This window comes from Chiloscyllium plagiosum, unplaced genomic scaffold (genome assembly GCF_037043375.1).
Source record: "Chiloscyllium plagiosum isolate Xiang-an unplaced genomic scaffold, Cpla_swu_hap1 HiC_scaffold_30, whole genome shotgun sequence".
In the NCBI taxonomy this organism is placed as follows: Eukaryota; Metazoa; Chordata; class Chondrichthyes; order Orectolobiformes; family Hemiscylliidae; genus Chiloscyllium; species Chiloscyllium plagiosum.
This window is the reverse complement of record NW_028270168.1, coordinates 7,798,546-7,820,984: the sequence shown is the minus strand read 5'-3', so window position 1 is coordinate 7,820,984 and position 22,439 is coordinate 7,798,546. Positions and strand designations below refer to the sequence as shown.

At 44.6% G+C, this 22,439-nt stretch overlaps 1 long non-coding RNA gene across 1 annotated transcript in view; it reads left to right on the top strand.

Annotated features, from left to right (window-relative positions):
* Positions 1–12,320, top strand: part of LOC148142131 (uncharacterized) — a 43,830-nt gene extending 31,510 nt beyond the window's left edge. The window contains exons 4-5 of the long non-coding RNA XR_015752200.1: positions 8,021–8,541; positions 11,866–12,320. This is a non-coding gene — a long non-coding RNA (uncharacterized LOC148142131). The remainder of the gene's footprint in view (positions 1–8,020; positions 8,542–11,865) is intronic.
* Positions 12,321–22,439: the final 10,119 nt, after the last annotated feature.

The window sequence follows — 22,439 nt, the reverse complement described above, 5'->3', positions numbered from 1 at the left end:
TTCATCAACTTCACCAACACATTCCACCCTGACCTTAAATTTACCTGGACCATCTCTGACACCTCCCTCCCCTTCCTAGACCTCTCCATCTCCATTAATGACGACCGACTTGACACTGACATTTTTTACAAACCCATCAACTCCCACAGCTACCTGGATTACACCTCTTCCCACCCGTATTCCCAATTCCTCCACCTCCGCCGTATCTGCTCCCAGGAGGACCAGTTCCACCACAGAACACACCAGATGGCCTCCTTCTTTAGAGACCGCAATTTCCCTTCCCACGTGGTTAAAGATGCCCTCCAACGCATCTCGTCCACATCCCACACCTCCGCCTCAGACCCGACCCCTCCAACCGTAACAAGGACAGAACGCCCCTGGTGCTCACCTTCCACCCTACCAACCTTCGCATAAACCAAATCATCCACCGACATTTCCGCCACCTCCGAACAGACCCCACCACCAGGAATATATTTCCCTCCCCACCCCTTTCCGCCTTCCGCAAAGACCGTTCCCTCCGTGACTACCTGGTCAGGTCCATGCCCCCCTACAAACCACCCTCCCATCCTGGCAATTTCCCCTACCACCGCAGGAACTGTAAAACCTGCGCCCACACCTCCTCCCTCACCTCTATTCAAGGCCCTAAAGGAGCCTTCCACATCCATCAAAGTTTTACTTGCACATCCACTAATATCATTTCTTGTATCCATTGCTCCCGATGTGGTCTCCTCTACATTGGGGAGACTGGGAGCCTCCTAGCAGAGCGCTTTAGGGAACATCTCTGGGACACCCGCACCAACCAACCACACCGCCCCGTGGCCCAACATTTCAACTCCCCCTCCCACTCTGCCGAGGACATGGAGGTCCTGGGCCTCCTTCACCGCTGCTCCCTCACCACCAGACGCCTGGAGGAAGAACGCCTCATCTTCCGCCTCGGAATACTTCAACCCCAGGGCATCAATGTGGACTTCAACAGTTTCCTCATTTCCCCTTCCCCCACCTCACCCTAGTTCCAAACTTCCAGCTTTGTACTGTCCCCATGACTTGTCTGGAATTGTCCTACCTGCCTATCTCCTCTTCCACCTATCCACTCCACCCTCTCCTCCCTGACCTATCACCTTCATCCCTCCCCCACTCAGCTATTGTACTCTATGCTACTTTCTCCCCACCCCCACCCTCCTCTAGCTTATCTCTCCACACTTCAGGCACTCTGCCTTTATTCCTGATGAAGGGCTTTTGCCCGAAACGTCGATTTCGAAGCTCCTTGGATGCTGCCTGAACTTCTGTGCTCTTCCAGCACCATGCAGGCAGATGGTATCAGTTTAGAATGGTCAGCACAGACATGGTGGGCCAAAGGATCTGTTCCTGTGTTGTACTGTTCTATGTGCATATTTTCGGCAATAGAAACTAAAATTGGGAGAGATATCAAATGGTCTGCTAATTCAGTATTGCTGTTTAATAACCTCAGTGTGTGTCGGGATCATGTGAGGATATCTTTCTCTTTGACTTTGATCCCCTCACTTTATTGCAACAACAGGCTGACAAGAGTTCTGCAACTTTGGAAGTCATTGCACAATTACTGCCCAGCCATTTCCTCCGCCCCTAAACAAAACTTAAGTTTCCTTACCCACTTTGCCCTTTCGTAACAACTGTAGGCATTTCCTGTTGTAAAAGCAGTGATTCTGAATAGAGTATTGTTATGTGACAGCAGTGCTTTTAGCTGCCATTCATATGCAGTTCCTGTATATGCATTTCACACTTTGCACATTTCACTTGCCCCCACTCTATAATTGTATTGACCGTGTCTCCTCACTGAATACTTTGATGATGATCAGTTTAGCCATTGCATGTGCAAAATGTGACATTGACTCATTATAAATCAGTAAAGATTAGGCCATTTTTATCAACTGATATCTTTTCATTGAAGAATATCAGAGATTGGGCTTTGTTTACTTGCTCCCTAATTTGGAGTTGCAATGTCAGGGAGCTGGTCAGAGAGCTAGAACTGTAAAAAGCATGGTGAAAGAGTGGGATACTAAGTCGCAGCTAGCAGCTGTGAAGGGCATGGAGAAATTTGGAGGCTGAATGGAAACATACAGCAGGTCTGAGGCTAGGGAACCTGCAGTGAGTAACTCACCTCTGAGTTGACCATGTCCCAGACACAAGTCAGGAATATGATGGAATACTCCCCACTTATCTGGTTGAGTGCAGCTCCAAGAACACTCAAGAAGATCAAAACCATCCAGGACAAACATAGAAAATTGGAGCATGAGTTGGCCATTTGAGCCAGCTCTGCCATTCAATATGATCAAAGTGAGAAGTCACATGACACCAGGTTATAGTCCAACAGGTTGATTTGAAATCACAAGCTTTTGGAGCGCTGCCCCTTTGTCAGGTTCTAGTCACTTCACCTAACAAAGGAGCCACACTCTGAAAGCTCATAATTTCAAATCAACCTGTTGGACTATAACCTGGTGTTGTGTACCTTCTGACTTTGTTTACTCAAGTCCCACACTGACACCTCTGCATTATGCAAGATGATCAGCCAACTCAGTCACAACCACAGAGAATGCTGGAGAAACTCAACGGATCTAGCTGCATCCGTGAAAAGAGAAACAGAGTTAATTTTTGAATGCAGTATGACTCTCCTTCAGAACTTCAATTTGCCATTATCCAATTCAATGCCCTGATCCCACTTTTCCCCCATCGTCTTTAATGGCTTTAGCCTGAAGCACTATACTTAATATCTTTACACCCAAAACGTTGTCTTCCCTACCTCCTGATGCTGCCTGGCTTGCTGTGTTCTTCCAGCCTCCTGTGTGTCTGATATCTTTCTGAAAGAATTCAATGTTTTTGGCTCAACCACTTTCTGTGGCAGAGAATTCCACAGGCTCTCCACTCTCTGGGTGAAGACATTCCTCCTCATCTCCGTCCTAAATGACCTACCCCATACCTTTAAACTGTGATCTCTTAGTTCTGGACTTTCCAGTCATCACAAACATCCTTGCTGTGTCTATCCTGTCTAATCTCCTGCTGGAATTTTACAGGTTTCTAAGTGATTCCCCCTTCATTCTTCTAAACTCCAATGAATAATAATCCCAGCTGATCCAACTCTCTTCATACTTCAATCCAGTCCAGGAATCAATCTGGTAAACCATTGTTGCACTTCCTCCATAGCCAGACCATGTTTGCTCAGACCAAAATTGCACACAATACTCTAGATGTGGTCTCTCCAATGCCCTGTACAATTACAGCAAGTCATCCTTACTCCTGTACTCAAATCCTTTCACTATTCAGGCCACCTTACAGTTTACTTTCTTCACCATCTGCTGTACTTACATGCTTATTTTCAGCAACTGGTGTACAAGGACACCCAGGTCTTATTACACCTCTCTCTTTCCCAAACTGTTGCCATTCAAGTAATAATCCACCTTCCTGTTTTGGCTACCAAAGTGAATAAACTCATATTTATCCTCATTATACTTCATCAGCCATGCATTGGCCCATTCAATCTACCTGTCTAAATCACACTGAAGCATCTCTGTGACTCCCATACAAGATTACTCTTCCACCCAGCTTTGTGTCATCTGCACATGTGGAGGAATCATACTTAGTTCTCTCACCGAAATCATTATACATTGTCAATAATAGGGTCCTCGCACTGATCCCTGCTGAACCCCAATAGTCATGACCTACCACATAGGAAGAAATCCATTTATTCCAATTCTTTGTTTCCTGTCTATCAATCAGTTCTCTTTTCATGTCAGTACGTTGCCCCTAAACCCATATACTTTAATTTTACTTGCTCATCTCTTCAGTGGATCTTGATGAAAGTGTTATTAAAGTTCAAACAAACCACATCCACTGGATCCCTCTTACCAAGTCTACTAGTTACAGCCTCAGAAAATACCAGTAAATTTGTCAAAAATGATTTTCCATTTGTAAATCTGTACTCACTCAATCCTATCCTGCTACTGTTTTCCAAGCACTCCACTGTTAATAATGGACTACAGGATTTTCGGACAAAGCAGACCATTTGAATTGCACCCACATCACAACTATTCATTAATGTGCCAGCAGCAGTGTATAGCATCTCCTACTCGATTTGCAGTAATTCATCGTGGCTCCTTAGACAGCACCTTCTAAACTCCACCTGCCATCTAGAAAGACAAGGGCAGTAGATGCCTGGGAATACCATAACCTGCAAGTTCCCCTCCAATGTGGACTTCACCAGTTTCCTCATTTCCCCTTCCCCCACCTCACCCTAGTTCCAAACTTCCAGCTCAGTACTGTCCCCATGACCTGTCTTACCTGCCTATCTTCCTTTCCACCTATCCACTCCACCCTCCTCTCTGACTTATCACCTTCATCCCACCCCATTCACCCATTGTACTCTTTGCTACCTTCCCCTACCCTCCCCCTGACCTATCACCTTCACCCCCACCCCCATTCACCTATTGTACTCTATGATACTTTCTCCCCAGCCCCACCCTCCTCTCATTTATATCCCCACCCTTCAGGCTCTCTGCCTGCATTCCTGATGAAGGGTTTTTTGCCCGAAACGTCGATTTTCCTGCTCCTCAGATGCTGCCTGAACTGCTGTGCTTTATCAGCACCACTCCAATCCAGAATCTGGTTTCCAGCATCTGCAGTCAATGTTTTTACCAAGACACACATCACCCTGACTTGGCAATATGTTGGCATTCCTTCACTGTTGTTGGGTCAAAATTCTGATACTCGCTCCCGTAAAGCACTGTGGGTGGCCCAACAGGGCATACACTTTTGTGCTTCAAGGACATGGTTCACCATAACCTTCTCAAGGACAACTAGCAACAGGCAATAAATCCTGGTCCCACCAGTGATGCCCACAGCCACTGAACAGATAAAAAAGTTACAGCACAAACAATGGCAGTCACCTACAAGAGCATCTCAGCTTAACATATGAGGAACATTTGAGGACTCTGGGACTATACGCGATGGAGTTCAGAAGGATGAGGCAGGATTTGATTGAAGCTTACAGAATACTGAGCGGCCTGGACAAATTGGATGTTAGGAAGATGTTTCCATTGGGAGGAGAGACAAGGACCGAGGGCACAGCTGAAGAGTAAAGACCATTTAGAACGGAGATAAGGCGAAACTTCTTCAGCCAGAGAGTGGTGAACCTGTGGAATTCATTGCCAGAGAAGGCTGTGGAGGCCAGGTCATTGAGTACATTTAAGACTGAGATATAGAGGTTCTTGACTGTGAAGGGGATCAAGGGTTATGGGGAGAAAGCGGGAAAATAGCCATCATTGAATGGCGGAGCAGATTTCTGCTCCTGTGTCTTAGATCTTGTGGGATAATCAACCCATTCCTTATCCTTTTCCCTAACCCTGCCAATTATTTCTCAGTAAACTAATGCAGGAGAGAAAAGGCTAAAAAGATTCAATTACGAGGATAGATTGGAGAAGCTGAAATGTTCTCTGGAGATGAACAGGTCAAGGGGGAGGTGTGACAGAGAGTGTCAAACCCATAGAATTCTGGACATAGTAACAGTGCTTGGGGTCTGCCTAGGTAGCCTGGGTGGGACCAGTCAAGGTTTTCAAGAAGGGAATTTGGATGATTATCTGAAGAGAAACATTTCATAGGATGTTGGGGTTAGACTGGGACTAGCTGAGTTGATTTTGATTGTGATGGGGAATCATTGCATTGCATCATTCTATGATTTAGCAGGGTCTGTTAGCATCTGGGGAGATCGAGTAAGTTACCATTTCAGGTTGATGACCTTTTGTCAGAAACATCAGAACTTTCTTAAAGCCACTTTTACATCAGCATTTGTTTGGATTAGCCTTTGAGGAGGCTGTGAAACAGCTCCTTAACAATGATACCACTAAACCTCCTCACTCTCTCCCAGTGACAGAGCCACAGACCCACGAAAAATTGTCCGATGAGTCTGTCAATGGGACAAGGGAACTGGATGTCATACTGGATATAAATACTGAGAACAGTGTTGAATAGCACAGACTCCCTGAAATCTGACCTGCACAGCTCCAAAATGAAAATGGGTTCTTAACTGTATCAAGTGCATGATTACCTTAAATTAAAGCCACTGGGTTAGTGTTGTTTCATACAACCCTGGGAAGGGGGTTGGTGTGGCAGAAATTAACTTTGAGATGCTAAATCTCAATTGAAGTACCAGCAAGAAGACAAACACAGTTGCGGTGCAATTTATATTTATGAAAACAATTTCAATAAATTTGCATCTCCAGTATAATTCTTCCCTACAGCATTAATCTTTGAGAGTACAGTCAACACTTACCCATTGTGTGATTCAGTGTATTTTCAGACAAGCCATGCAATGCAGAGAGAATTTTTTAACTCTTCATGGGCGCTGATATGTTGAAAGTCCTTGGTGTGTGTGTGTGTGTCTGTCTGTCTGTGCCTGCGTGTGTATGTGTGTACGTATGTCTGTGTGTGTATGTGTGTGTGTCTGTTTGTGTCTGTGTGTGTATGTCTGTGTGTGTGTATGTGTGAGTGCCTGTGTGTCTATGTGTATGCATATGTGTCTGTGTGTGTGTATGTTTGTTTCTCTGTGTGTGTATATGTGTGTATATGTCTGTGTGTGTGTATGTGCGTGTGTGTCTGTGTGTGCATGTGTATGTGTGTGTGTATGTGTCTGTGTACATGTCTGTGTGTGTATGTATGTTTGTGTGTGTGTATGTCTGTGTGCCTGTGTGTGTGTATGTCTGTGTGTGTATGCTTGTGTGTGTGTGTCTGTGTGTGTGTCTGTGTGTGTGTGTCTGTGTGCGTGTATGTGTGTGTATGTGTCTGTGTGTGTACTTGTGCTTTTGTGTGTCTGTGTTTGTGTATGCATGTTTGTGTCTCTGTGTGTGTATGTATGTTTGTGTGTTTGTGTATGTGTCTGTCTGTGTGTCTGTGTGTGTGGAGGGGGCCATCACATGCAGATTGGTTTTCTTTTGTCTCACTTAAGCCCCTTTGATCAACTGATGACTGAGCACTTGAGTAGGGAACTCAAAAAAGCCAAGGGTCTCTGGAGAGCTGGGATGAACCAGAGAGAGTGAATAGAAAAGCTGTCTGCCGCATCCCATTGTGCAGCCCCTAAATAGACCACTGTCCAACAATGGGAGCATGTCATCAGTCAGTGGGGCATATGCCAGTTTATTGCTTTGCTAAAGACTTGTGAAGAGAGACCTTTATTTGTGGGGAGACAGCTTTGACATTTTATCTTTGTGTTGAGAATGTGTTTTGTTTTGAGCCTTTAAAAAGGATTTTCTTTTAGAGGAAGGTTTTGGCTTCAGTCTCCATATTCACCTCTGCAAAACTGCAAGAATGCCTCCCCTGCCTCTAATGTTTGACCCTACATTTATCATTGCTTTTCCAGGGCAGATGAAGCCATCAGTGTTTTGAAACAAATAATATCAGTCATAATGAGAATGGATATTCCTGTCTTATTAATAATATGCAACTTAAGGTAAAGGCTTCAAAGTAATGCTTTTTTGTAACAATTAACTTGCTTCTAATGTCAGCTATTTTTATGTCTGTTTGGGCCGAAAGATAATGTGGTTTACATGATCACAATAACATTGTTTCCTGATCCTGAAAGTATGTCAGTCATCAATTATAGTCATTTTTTTACAAATGACTACTCTCCAACTCTTAATTTTTTTAACATGAGAGGGGAAAGATTTAAAAGGGACCTAAGGGGCAACTTCTTCACATAGAGTGTAGGGTGTATCTGGAATGAGCTGCCAGAGGAGATGGTGGAAGCAGATACAATTCCAACATTTGAAAAGCATCTATATGGTTTACGAACAGGAAAGGTTTAAGAGGGATATGGGCCAAATGCTGGCAAATGGGACTAGATTAATTTAGAATATCTGGTCAGCACGGACAAGTTGGACCAAAGTGCCTGTTTGCATGCTGTTCACCTCTATGATTCTTTGACTAGAAATGCAATCCCAATGTTCTTGTCTCTTTGTGAACAAAATTGCCATTTTGTTTCTTTTATTTCTTCCTTCAGCAATGTCTTCTGTCCGAAACAAAGGATGGGCTGAAATTTTGCCTGCGTGAGATGGAGATGGATTTGTTGTGTTCGCCCCTTCAACAGAAGCAAGCTCTTTTGCCAAAATCTGAAGGCTGTTCAGCTAAAGATACATCAACCGGACTCATTGAAGCTAGTTGAGTTCAACTCTTAACTGAATGCAAGAGGGGCAGTTTGGTTAGAAATTCAGTATTCCACCATGACAATATTGAAACATTCCTGGACACTTTTCATATGATTGCCAGCAGCCAGTGATGGATAACAATGGAGGAATGCAAGCCTCAATGCTGAAACCAGCAGTCGTGCACCTTAGTGCTTGAGAGACCAGCTGATAAAGCAGGGCTCAAATCTGGAGAGTTACACTTGCCTGCCCTGACAGCTATGACTGTAACTATTCCTCTATCCTCAGAGTTAGAAGTTCGGGGTTCACGTCGCACTCTGTTGCTGCACTATCAGAGATGGAAACCTGTGCCCTCTGCTATGGTGGCATTGGTGGCATGGTGAGAGAAGTTGCGATGGGGGTGTAAGGGGGTGGTATTCATTTAATCAGATGGGAGAGTGACAGGTAGAGACCTGGCAATTAATGTCCATCTAAGGGATTCCTCCAATCAATGCTGGTATTCACTCAGCAATATCTGAGGACTTGATATATGGGAACTCAAATTAGCAACTCCTAAAGGATGCTCCTCAGTTAAAGATACTCAGGTGATCTGGTCAGTATCTACTATTCCTAATGGGAACTTGCTGTGTGCAAATTGGTTGCTGTGTCTCTTAAATTGCAATAATTACCATATTTCAGAAATATTTCGTTGCTGAAAATGCATGTCAATGTCCTTTTGGTCTCGAAAAGTGCTATTCAAAAGCACATCTCTCTTTTAATCCTGAGCCTGCAGTGTAATTATCCAATAAACTATTAATAATCCTATCCTGTTATATTTAACAAATGACCTTTCTTTAGGCTTGAAGGGCACCTGTGAGCTTACAGAATTCTCGGATGCTTAGCTCATCATTGTACTTTCAACGAGTTTAAAATCCTCCAATTCTGCAGGATAAGCAAATGAAGAAGACATTATGGATGTTTAGATAAAACTGGAAAATATCATCAAGGGTTATGGAATAAGAAAATGCATATTTGTTTCAAAATACTATTCCATCATCATGGATTCAATGTAATTTGTTAAATTTTCCAAGAAGGAAAATAATCATGAGTAATAATTCCATGAATAGGATTTCTTCACATCCCCCAAATACAAATCAATGGAAAGCTTTAGCAAGTCTATACTTAGCTCTCAAACCTTAAATCCCTTTCCTAAGCAGATACTTGTCCAGCTCATGTTTAAAGCCGCTTATCAACATGGCATTAATTATTTTGGATGAGAATCTTTTCCCAAACTAACATAGTCTTCCATTTCTAGAACTTGTCGGATGCAAAAGGTTTACCCCGTCCTACCACAGATCATTATTTATAATACCTCTAGGTAATTTATTCTTCATGAAGTAAGTGTATTGGAAGCATTTCTGAGATTTGTCAGAGGAACGCAATAACAGTTCTTTCAAAATAAAAACCAAAAAGAACTATGGATGCTATAAATCAGAAACAAAAACACAAATTGCTGGAAAAGCTCAGCGGGTCTGCACTTCAGAGGAAGGGTCACTGGACCCAAAACATTAACTCTGATTTCTCTCCACAGATGCTGTAAGATTTCTTTCATTTTTTGTTCATGTGATGTGGGCCATGCTAGCAAGACCAATGTTGATTGTCCATCTTGACCTGCCCTTGATAAAGGGTTGATGAATTGTGCCCTTGAACTCGATGTGGTGTAGAGGGACATCCACAACAAAATACAGAAATTACATACGGAGAAATTACAAACTTTTGACCCACTGGCTGTAAAGGAGAAGTGATATAATTCTAAGTCTGGATCGGGATCTTGCAGCATGCGGGGAATGTTTGGGGAAGAAGGTAGAAATTAGAAATTGGTGACCCACTTTACTGGTTAACCTGGACAATAAAATTCTCTCCAAGGCACTGCCAATTGAGTCAAGTCTGCTCTGGGTTGGTGGTCAAACCTGCACTGTACCCTACCCCTAATCAGGAATATGATTGGCTTTGTGCAGGATGGGGGGTAGACACCTAAATCATCAGTTTGGACTAGGAGGAGGTCTTTGTCAGAATATCATGCACTAACATGGTGGGTGTAATCTCCAAGACACGGATCAGGGAAAGAATCTGCAACTGGATTTGATAGCTCTACACAAGCATCAGTACCACAGCTTCAATTATTTGGTGGGGAATTGGAAAGGTTTCCAATGAAATGTGAAGTCAGATACTGCTGTCCTGTCTCTCTCTGTACTGACTCTTTTGCAGAGGCCTTCATGAGGGACGCTAATGAGCTAAAATGGGCTATAGTCCCCGACAATGGAACCACTCGCATTAAAGTCTCTCTACGTGGATGACCTTACTGTCGTTAGCTCAGGTCAGCTGCCAGTGCAAACACTGACAAGCCTACAATTTGTACTGGCTTTGAGAATCAAAGTTAACCCTGGCAAGAGCAAGGTTGTGTTCTTTGGGAACTTGGCTCAACTGATTCTTTGTTCTCTTCATTGTAAAGTAAGATTACGTGGAGATGTTTGAGTAGGGTTTGGAGGCACTGCAGCAAATGTCAATGACTGGGAGGAGTGAGTAGGTGAAACTAAAACTGAGCATTTGGGAATGATGTCGCCTTTCTGTTGCAGGTACAAACCTGGTCATCAGATATGCTTGCTGCACCTGGCATAGCCTGGCTCTTATCCCATTCCTATGCTGTGGTGATCCCATGGAGCTTTTTCATTTTGGCTGGAAATTAAAAATGGATGTGACTGCAAGGACACCATGTACAACCCTGTGCAGTGAGGTGGGGAATGTATGCAAAATCACCCTCACCCTGATGGCCATTTTTGCATGTGGCTGCTTCAAGGCGTGAGTAGACCCTCACCACACAGATATCAAATCATAGAATCCCTACAGTGTGTAAACAAGCCATGTGGCCCACCAGGTCCACACCGATCCTCTGAAGAGTAACCCACCCAAACCCACTACCCTACCCCAATTACTGTACAGTTACCCATGACTAATGCACATAACTTATACATTCCAGAACACCATGGGCAATTAATCTAATCTGCACAAACTTTGGCTGTGGGAGGAAACCAGAGCACCATGAGGAAACTGACGCAGACACAGGGAGAATGTGCAAACTCCATACAGACAGTTGCCCGAGGCTGGAATCGAACCCAGGTTGCTGTGAAGCAGCAGTGCTAACCACTGAACCACCACACTGCCCCAAATGTCAGCAGGTGCCTGATGTTCTCCCCTTTCCACTTTGTTGTAATAGATGGCTCTGACCATTTCATCAGGGAACATCATTCAGTTGGAGGGTGCTGTAATGTATGTCCCTCATGCAGAAGCTAATGCTGAAAACTGCACAAACCCATCAGACAGTGGCCTTGTAACCCGTGTAGGAAAAAAAGATGGTGGATCCTGTCCAATGGTTTGCTGAGCAGGCTATCAAAGTCACTTGGCAGGATATCAGACAAAACTTTTAAACAAGCATCGGAACATAGTTTGGCTGGTATTAGTAGGGCTCTCATCACCAGAACCTCCTTGTAATTTCTGACATTTCATCCACTTTACATATTGCCCTCAAGGTGACTGCAACATGGAAGAGACATTACTCACCTCTTCTGGAATGTGCTTCAGCAAAACCAGTCTGGAAAAAGATGCTATGATTTTTGTCGAAGTTAGTCCCAAACAGCTACATAACATGGATCTTTTTGCTCTACAGGCTGTTCCCAGGGATACGCACTGAGATAAACTTCAAGTGCCCCTACAGGACCATCCACTAATTGGAAGCTGCTCTTTTGTCTTACGTGAAACCTATTGGTCTTCCATGGAAGAATACTGCCCACAACTGAGCGTTGCAAACTGCTACATTTGGAGATCAAGGACTACATAATGAGGGATGTACTGTTACTTGGGATCACTACCGTAAAGCCAGAATGGGGAAAGGCCACTATCAGCTTCCATAGTGTACCCAAGGATGGGAAGCTCAGTAAGACTCTGCGGGTGGTATCTTTGTCATTGAATAGATATTGTAAACATCATGCAAAATTGCAATTGTATTCAGACACCTTGGATAGCCACGTGCTTTCTGGAAAGAACTTATGCAGTTTTTTAAATGTAATGTCCAACTTGTTATGGAATGCAATAACATTTACAAACTTTTATGAGTAAATTGTAGTTTTAGAGAAAACAAAATTGTAGGTGCTGGTGTTCCTATAAGTTGTCTGCTCTCTCTCTGCTTGATGATAGAAGTCACAGGTTTGGAATGTGCTACGTGACATCACTTACGCCTCTCACATCATCGCTGATGTCACACGCTCAGTGACTTCCGCCACCCCTACTGCCGTGTCTGCCATCACTTCCGCCCCCACCAACGCCACTCACCTGCATTCTGCTGACACGCTCCCCACAGATCCTACTGTCACCATTATCGGCCCCCAGAACCCTGAGGGGAACCCCACCCCTGCTCATGACTCCACCCCCATTCTCCCCACCATCACACCCACTGCAGCTACTGGCTCCGCTCACACTCCCAGCTCCACACCCACACCAGCTCCCAGCTCCCAGCCCTGCCAAGTTTTCACCATCCCTCCAGACCTTCCCTTCACTGAGGATGAATGCTCAGTCCTCAGCAAAGGACTCACCTTCATCCCCCTCTGTCCACGCATCAATGAATTTAATACACGCCGTGACGTCGAACACTTCTTCTGCCGCCTCCGCCTCCGAGCTTACTTTCACAAGCTCCTGCCTACCTTCCAAAGAACCCTTCACCCACCTCCAACACACTGCATCCACCTGGACGTGGACACCCCGCGCTGGCCTATTACCTGCCCTCGACGTCTTCATTTCCAACTGCCGCCGGGACATTAACCGCCTCAACCTGCCTACCCCCCTCCCCCACTCCAACCTCTCACCCTCACAACGCGCAGCCCTCCAATCCCTCTGCTCCAATCCCGACCTCACCATCAAGCCAGCAGATAAAGGGGGCACAGTGGTAGTCTGTCGCACTGACCTCTACACCGCTGAAGCCAAAAGCCAACTCGAGGACACCTCTTTCTACCGTCCCCTCGACCATGACCCCACCTCCCATCACCAAACCATCATCTCCCAGACCATACAGAACCTCATCACCTCAGGAGATCTCCCACCCACAGCTTCCAACCTCATAGTCCAGGAACCCTGCACTGCCTGGTTCTACCTCCCTCCCAAGGTCCACAAGCCTGACTACCCTGGCCGACCCATTGTCTCAGCATGCTCCTGCCCCACTGAACTCATCTCCACCTACCTTGACACTGTCCTATCCCCCCTAGTCCAGGAACTCTCCACATATGTTCGGGACACCACCCACGCCCTCCACCTACTCCAAGACTTCCGTTTCCCCGGCCCCAACGCCTCATCTTCACCATGGATATCCAATCCCTCTATACCTCCATCCACCATGACCAGGGCCTCCAAGCCCTCCATTTTTCCCTCTCCCGGCGTCCCTAACAGTACCCTTCCACCGACACTCTCATTCGTTTGGCCGAACTGGTCCTCACCCTTAACAATTTCTCCTTCGAATTCTCCCACTTCTTCCAGACCAAAAGGGTAGCCATGGGCACACGTATGGGCCCCAGCTATGCCTGTCTCTTTGTTGGCTATGTGGAGCAGTCGATCTTCCATAATTACACCGGCGCCACTCCCCACCTCTTCCTCCGCTACATTGATGACTGCATTGGCGCTACCTCGTGCTCCCGCAAGGAGGTTGAGCAATTCATCAACTTCACCAACACATTCCACCCTGACCTTAAATTTACCTGGACCATCTCTGACACCTCCCTCCCCTTCCTGGGCCTCTCCATCTTCATTAATGACGACCGACTTGACACTGACATTCTTTACAAACCCACCAACTCCCATAGCTACCTGGATTACACCTCTTCCCACCCTACCTCTTGCAAAAATGCCATCCCGTATTCCCAATTCCTCCGCCTCTGCCATATCTGCCCCAAGGAGGACCAGTTCCACCACAGAACACACCAGATGGCCTCCTTCTCTAGAGACCGCAATTTCCCTTCCCACGTGGTTAAAGATGCCCTCCAATGCATCTCGTCCACATCCCGCACTTCCACCCTCAGACCCCACCCCTCCAACCGTAATAAGGACAGAATGCCCCTGGTGCTCACCTTCCACCCTACCAACCTAGGCATAAACCAAATCATCTGACGACATTTCCGCCACCTCCAAAACGACCCCACCACCAGGAGTATATTTCCCTCCCCACCCCTTTCCGCCTTCCGCAAAGACCGTTCCCTCCTTGACTACCTGGTCAGGTTCACGCCTCCCTACAACCCACCCTCCCATCCTGGCACCTTCCTCTGCCACCGCAGGAACTGTAAAACCTGCGCTCACACCTCCTCCCTCACCTCCATCCAAAGCCCTAAAGGAGCCTTCCACATCCATCAGAATTTTACTTGCACATCCACTAATATCATTTATTGTATCTGTTACTCTCCTCTACATTGGGGAGACTGGACGCCTCCTAGCAGAGCGCTTTAGGGAACATCTCCGGGACACCCGCACCAATCAACCACACCGCCCCGTGGCGCAACATTTCAACTCCCCCTCCCACTCTGCCGAGGACATGGAGGTCCTGGGCCTCCTTCACCGCCGCTCCCTCACCACCAGACGCCTGGAGGAAGAACGCCTCATCTTCTACCTCGGAACACTTCAACCCCAGGGCATCAATATGGACTTCAACAGTTTCCTCATTTCCCCTTCCCCACCTCACCCTAGTTCCAAACTTCCAGCTTAGCACTGTCCCCATGACTTGTCCTACCTGCCTATCTTCTTTTCCACCTATCCACTCCACCCTCCCCCCGCCCCCGACCTATCACCTTCATCCCCTCCCCCACTCACCTATTGTACTCTATGCTACTTTCTCCCCACCCCCACCCTCCTCTAGCTTATCTCTCCAGGCTTCAGGCTCTCTGCCTTTATTCCTGATGAAGGGTTTTTGCCCAAAACGTCGATTTTACTGCTCCTCGGATGCTGCCTGAACTGCTGTGCTCTTCCCGCACCACTAATCCAGAATCTGGTTTACAGCATCTGCAGTCATTGTTTTTACCCTGTAAAAGGACCCTTGGTGAGTTACTGTCCTGAATCTTGTAGATGGTCCACACTGCTGCCACTGTACATTGGTAGCAAAAGGTGTTAACATTGATAGTGAAGTATAGGGTGCTAATCAAGTGGGCTGCTTTATCCTGGTTGGTGTCAAAATGTTTGAGTAGTGCCTGACCAGTACCTTTTCTTTTCATTCACAAAATGTGGGGGTTGCTGGCTGCACCAGAACTTATTGCCCATCTGTGCTTGTCTTAGAGAAAGTGGTGGTGAGCTGCTTTGTTTTGCAGTCAATGTTCAAGAATTGACTCGCCACTACCTTCTCAGAGGCAATTAGGGATGGGCAATAAATTCTGGACCAGCAAGTGACGTCTACATCCCATGAATGAAAAATAATAAAATAAACTGGTGAGGCACCACTCAAGAATTTCCACAATCCAGGATGAAGCAAACCTTATTGGGATTGTATTATAGACCCCCAAAAATTGTCAGAGGGAAATTGAGAAACAAACTTGTAAGGAGATCTCAGCTATCTGTAAGAATAATAGGGTTGTTATAGTAGGGGATTTTAACTTTCCAAACATCGACTGGGACTGCCATAGTGTTAAGGGTTTAGATGGAGAGGAATTTCTTAAGTGCATACAAGACAATTTTCTGATTCAGTATGTGGATGTACCTACTAGAGAATGTGCAAAACTTGACCTACTCTTGGGAAATAAGGCAGGGCAGGTGACTGAGGTGTCAGTGGGAGAGCACTTTGGGGACAGCGACCATAATTCTATTTGTTTTAAAATAGCAATGGAAAAGGATAGACCAGATCTAAAAGTTGAAGTTCTAAATTGGGAAAAGCCAATTTTGACGGTATTAGGCAAGAACTTTCGAAAGCTGGTTGGAGGCAGATATTTGCAGGTAAAGGTACGGCTGGAAAAGGGAAGCCTTCAGAAATGGGATAACAAGAATCCAGAGCAAGTATATTCCTGTCAGGGTGAAAGGGAAAGCTGGTAGGTATAGGAATGCTGGATGACTAAAGAAATTGAGGGTTTGGTTAAGAAAAAGAAGGAAGCATATGTCAGGTAAAGACAGGATAGATTGAGTGAATCCTTAGAAGAGTATAAAAGCAAGTACGAGTATACTTAAGAGGGAAATCAGGAGGGCGAAAAGGGGACATGAGATAGCTTTGGCAAATAGAATTAAGGAGAATCCAAAGGGTTTTTACAAATATATTAAGGACAAAAGGGTAACCAGGAAGAGAAAACGGCCCGAAAATGTGTTCTCTAGCTTCCCATAGAGTTCTAGGGTACACCTGATCAGGTCCTGGGGATTTATCCACCTTTAACCGTTTCAGGACATCCAGCACTTCCTCCTCTGTAATATGGACATTTTGCAAGATGTCACCATCTATTTCCCTATAGTCTATATCTTCCATATCCTTTTCCACAGTAAATACTGATGCAAAATATTCATTTAGTATCTCCCCCATTTTCTGTGGCTCCACTCAAAGGCTGCATTGCTGATCTTTGAGGGGCCCTATTCTCTCCCTAGTTACCCTTTCGTCCTTCATATATTTGTAAAAACCCTTTGGATTCTCCTTAATTCTATTTGCCAAAGCTACCTCCAGTTTCCTCTTTTCCCCTCCCCCCACCTTGTCTCAGTCCTAACCCTCGAACTCAACACCGCCTTCCTAACCTGCAATCTTCTTCCTGACCACTCCGCCCCACCCCCACTCCGGCCTATCACCCTCACCTTAACCTCTTTCCACCTATCGCATTTCCAACGCCCCTCCCCCAAGTCCCTCCTCCCTACCTTTTATATTAGCCTGCTTGGCACACTTTCCTCATTCCTGAAGAAGGGCTCATGCCCGAAACATCGATTCTCCTGCTCTCTGGATGCTGCCTGACCTGCTGCGCTTTTCCAGCAACACATTTTCAGCTCTGATCTCCAGCGTCTGCAATCCTCGCTTTCTCCTAGAGAATAGGGCCCCTCAAAGATCAGCAAGACGGCCTTTGTGTGGAGCCACAGAAAATGGGGTAGCTACTAAATGAGTATTTGGCATCAGTATTTACTGTGGAAAAGTATATGGAAGATATAGACTATAGGGAAATAGATGGTGACATCTTGCAAAATGTCCATATTACAGAGGAGGAAGTGCTGGATGTCCTGAAATGGTTAAAGGTGGATAAATCCCCAGGACCTGATCAGGTGTACCCTAGAACTCTATGGGAAGCTAGAGAAGTGATTGCTGGGCGCCTTGCTGAGATATTTGTATCATCGATAGTCACAGGAGAGGTGCCGGAAAACTGGAGGTTGGCAAACGTGGTGCCACTGTTAAAGAAGGGCGATAAAGACAAGCTAGGGAACTATAGACCAGTGAGCCTGACCTCAGTGGTGGGCAAGTTGTTGGAGGGAATCCTGAGGGACAGGATGTACATGTATTTGGAAACGCAAGGACTGATTCGGGATAGTCAACATGGCTTTGTGCATGGGAAATCATGTCTCACAAACTTGATTGAGTTTTTTGAAGAAGTAACAAAGAAGATTGATGAGGGCAGAGCAGCAGATGTGACCTATATGAACTTCAGTAAGGCGTTCGACAAGGTTCCCCATGGGAGACTGATTAGCAAGGTTAGATCTCATGGAATACAGGGAGAACTAGCCATTTGGATACAGAACTGGCTCAAAGATAGAAGACAGAGGGTGGTGGTGAAGGGTTGTTTTTCAGACTGGAGGCCTGTGACCAGTGGAGTGCCACAAGGATCGGTGCTGGGTCCTCTACTTTTTGTCATTTACATAAGTGATTTGGATGCGAGCATAAGAGGTACAGTTAGTAAGTTTGCAGATGACACCAAAATTGGAGGTGTAGTGGACAGTGTAGAGGGTTACCTCAGATTACAACAGGATCTAGACCAGATGGGCCAGTGGGCTGAGACGTGGCAGATGGAGTTCAATTCAGATAAATGCGAGGTGCTGCATTTTGGGAAAGCAAATCTTAGCAGGACTTACACACTTAATGGTAAGGTCTGAGGGAGTGTTGCTGAACAAAGAGACCTTGGAGCGCAGGTTCATAGTTCCTTGAAAGTGGAGTCGCAGGTAGATAGGCTAGTGAAGAAGGCATTCGGTATGCTTTCCTTTATTGGTCAGAGCATTGAGTATAGGAGTTGGGAGGTCATGTTGCGGCTGTACAGGACATTGGCTAGGCCACTGTTGGAATATTGCGTGCAACTCTGGTCTCCTTCCTATCGGAAAGATGTTGTGAAACTTGAAAGGGTTCAGAAAAGATTTACAAGGATGTTGCCAGAGTTGGAGGGTTTGAGCTATAAGGATTGCCTGAACAGGGTGGGGCTGTTTTCCCTGGAGCATCAGAGGCTGAGGGGTGACCTTATAGAGGTTTACAAAATTATGAAGGGCATGGATAGGATAAATAGACAAAGTCTTTTCCCTGGGGTGGGGGAGTCCAGAACTAGAGGGCATAGGTTTAGCGTGAGAGAGGAAAGATATAAAAGACACCTAAGGGGCAACATTTTCCCGCAGAGGGTGGTTCATGTATGGAATGAGCTGCCAGAGGAAGTGGTGGAGGCTGGTACAATTGCAACATTTAAGAGGCATTTGGAGGGGTATATGAATAGGAAGGGTTTGGAGGGATATGGTCCGGGCACTGGCAAGTGGGACTAGATTGGGTTGGGATATCTGGTCAGCATGGACGGGTTGGACCGAATGGTTTGTTTCCATGCTGTACGTCTCTATGACTCTAAGCTACTCACTTGATTGCCAACCCATTCAAAATCTTCAACATTTGTTTCCTTCGTCACTGATGGACAACTGTACATGATTATTGCTTTCCAGTTTTCTTCTCTCCTCTCTCAAGGATCTTACTTCAGTTGTGGTGATGTTTTCAACAATCCTCTGCTACCTCAGCAGCCTCAGTGAACAGCCACCTTTACTATCTAACCACACTAGCACACTAAGTGCTCGTGGGTGATTTGCCTGCGGGATGCCACAAACTGAGCTTGACGGTGTCCTCAACTATTAATCACAAATGGAATCTTTTCACCCAATGCACAGGTAGGGTCGATAGAAAAGTTTGGCGCTGACAGGGAGACACTTGGATTAGGGGAGACAGTCTGAAAATTGGAGATAGCTCTCTCTGGAGAGAAATAAGAGAATACTTCCATATGCCAAGTTTGGTAGATGTTTGGATAAACTTTCTTCAGAGTAAAATACATGCTGGATCAATCATTAATGTTACATCTAAGGTTGATTGGTTTCTGACAGCCAAAGGTACTAAAGGATATGGGGCAAGGTGAGCATATGAATCAACCATGATCTTACTGAATGACGAAATCGGCTGAGAGGGAGGAAGGACTCCTCCTGTTGTTATCTCCCTGACAGGTCACTAACAATGATCATGGGAGGAAACACTGGCTGAGTTTGCCTTCCTGACTCTGTGTACTTGAAGCCAATTGTTAGTGTCTGTATGATATTATTTGACATCTACCAACATAACATTGAATGGTAACTGAGCCTGGGAAATCTAAATGAGTTTGAAGCCGTTATAACCTGACTCAGTGAAATGGAGCTTTGACGGAGTTCCATACATATTTTAAAAATACCCAACAGTACTGTTAAAACAAAACATGCTTTATTTTAAATAATAAAGTACTTTAAATTTTATAAATAAATTCATTACAAAGCAATCAATGTGTAATGTAATACCATTCTAACCACTGGATAACAATATAGTGGTTTATATTACAATATAAGAGTAAACTGTACTGTTGTATCTCTAGTACAATCAATCAATTCTTCATTAACAACACACTTCAAAAGATTTCATAAAATGTTACATTATAATGAAGCTATTGTTATTCATTAATATTATAATCACCAACATTATAATGCAGCTGCTTGATTGTGTATATTGAATATGCAATTTTCTCCACAATTAATAACAGACTATTTCTCTATTATGTTAATCACGCTTTTCTTCATACATCCTTGTTTGTCTCTGATTTCCGCTGGTATTTGGACCCAAATTTGTAAACGTCACAAACTCGCCACAGTTACCATGGTGATAAGGTTGCAGAGGTCTGAGGGTGAGAGGAATTTCATCGTTGGGCCTTGTGACTGGCAGGCCCTTCAATGTTAGCCACCATTCTGGCTGACAAGAGAGACCTACTGCAACCGCAGGGTGTTTACAAGAGTCATGTGGACAGACTGATAGCAGCCCAGAGATTTTTGAAGCTGGGAGAAGCTTCTGGCTCCTCCAAAAGTAAACACCCTGCAAATTATGGGGATGTTTGATGTCATCCTACGGTTACCATAAAGATCATTAGACAGGTAGCTCACATCACAATAAAGAAATAAAGATGGGTCTGAAGTGATACCGTATTTCAGGTGACCATCAAAGTCACTTAGAGAATGGACCCAATCAATTTATAACATGGCAATTTTAGGTTCCAACTAGATATTATGATGATATTTTATCCAAATTAAAAATATATAATGTAATTTTTGGATGAATTATTTCATTTATTTATCGCAACATTGGCTGGACATACATCATGAGCTTTTTGAAAGGACCTCTTCCGAAGCAAAGAACACTAGCTATGCTTGTGAAGACAGGTTTACAATGCTTTCAGAGAGATATCACATGGCCCAATTTTGAATATAAATTGGTTTTGAACACAGACTAGTCAGAGAGAAACTGCCTGTAGGAAACAAATCTTTCCCTTTTCCAGAAATCATTCTCATCAAAGATTGTGACTTGAAAACTCACTGAAAGACCTCATCATTGCATGTGAAGGGTTCTTAGAGGAAATGTTTAAATGCAGGACATTTTTTAGGCCACTGTTGGAAGATTGCGTGCAATTCTGGTTTCCTTCCAATCAGAAAGATGTTGTGAAACTTGAAAGGGTTCAGAAAAGATTTACAAGGATGTTGTCAGGGTTGGAGGATTTGAGCAATAGGGAGAGGTTGAATAGGCCTGGGCTGTTTTCCCTGGAGCGTCGGAGGCTGAGGGGTGACCTTATAGAGGTTTACAAAATTATGAGGGGCATGGATAGGATAAGTAGACAAAGTCTTTTCTTTGGGGTGGGGGAGGGCCAGAACTAGAGGGCATAGGTTTAGGGTGAGAAGGAAAGATATATAAGGAGCAACTTTTTCACACAGAGGGTGGTACGTGTATGGAATGAGCTGCCAGAGGAAGTGGTGGAGGCTGGTACAATTACAACATTTAAAAGGCATTTGGTGGGATATGGGCCAGGTGCTGGGAGGTGGGACTAGATTGGGTTGAGATATCTGGTTGGCATGGACGGGTTGGACCGAAGGGTCTGTTTCCATGCTGTACATCTATGATTCTATGACTCTAAATCTACTCTACTGTCTCTAAAAAGAAGAGAGTGCATCAGCCTTGACCGATCCAGGGAGAAATCCCAGTACCAATAATATGGAAAGTAACTTCCACTGGAAACCATGATTTGGAAATATGAATAATTCTTTTTTCTGAATTTAAATGTTACTTGGCTGAAGTATTTTTCAGATAATATTCTGCAAAGCTTTGCATTTTCTTCCAGGCTTGAAGCAGTCTGCATGTGTGCGCATGCGTCTGGTCAAGAAGGGTATTTAGTCATATATACACATTTTAAACTTTCTGCCAATAAGTCTTGCATATTTTCATGATTATGTTTTTTCTTTGCAATAGAACAAATTCTTTATTTGTTAACTTAAGGAACCTGGTTGACTGGTTTCCCAAACTGAGATATGTACAGCCTCACGTTACAACTAAGCTGGGGGAGTGCAAAGTCACTCTGGTACCACCAATCAATAGGTCACAACAGAAAATAAAAATATAGTTCCCAGTTATCGAGATGGCCTACAGAATACTCTGTCTAGGATCAGATTGTAAGCAAAAAGGTCTATCAATCAGGTTTCTTTGATAAATTAAATTGTTGATTCATTATCAAACAATACTTATTGAAAGAAGTTGCAGTATCTGATTTTTAAAAAATTCATCCTCAGGATGTGGGCATCACTGTCTAGGCCAGCATTTTTTGCCCGTCCCTAAAGTTAGGCACATTATCCACTATACCACATGTTTGTCACTAAATCAAAGGTGCTATAAAAATTCTAATTGTTGTTGAATCCACAATCTTCTGGTTAAAGCGATGAGCTAAGCCAAGTTGAAATAGATTAGAATGTGAC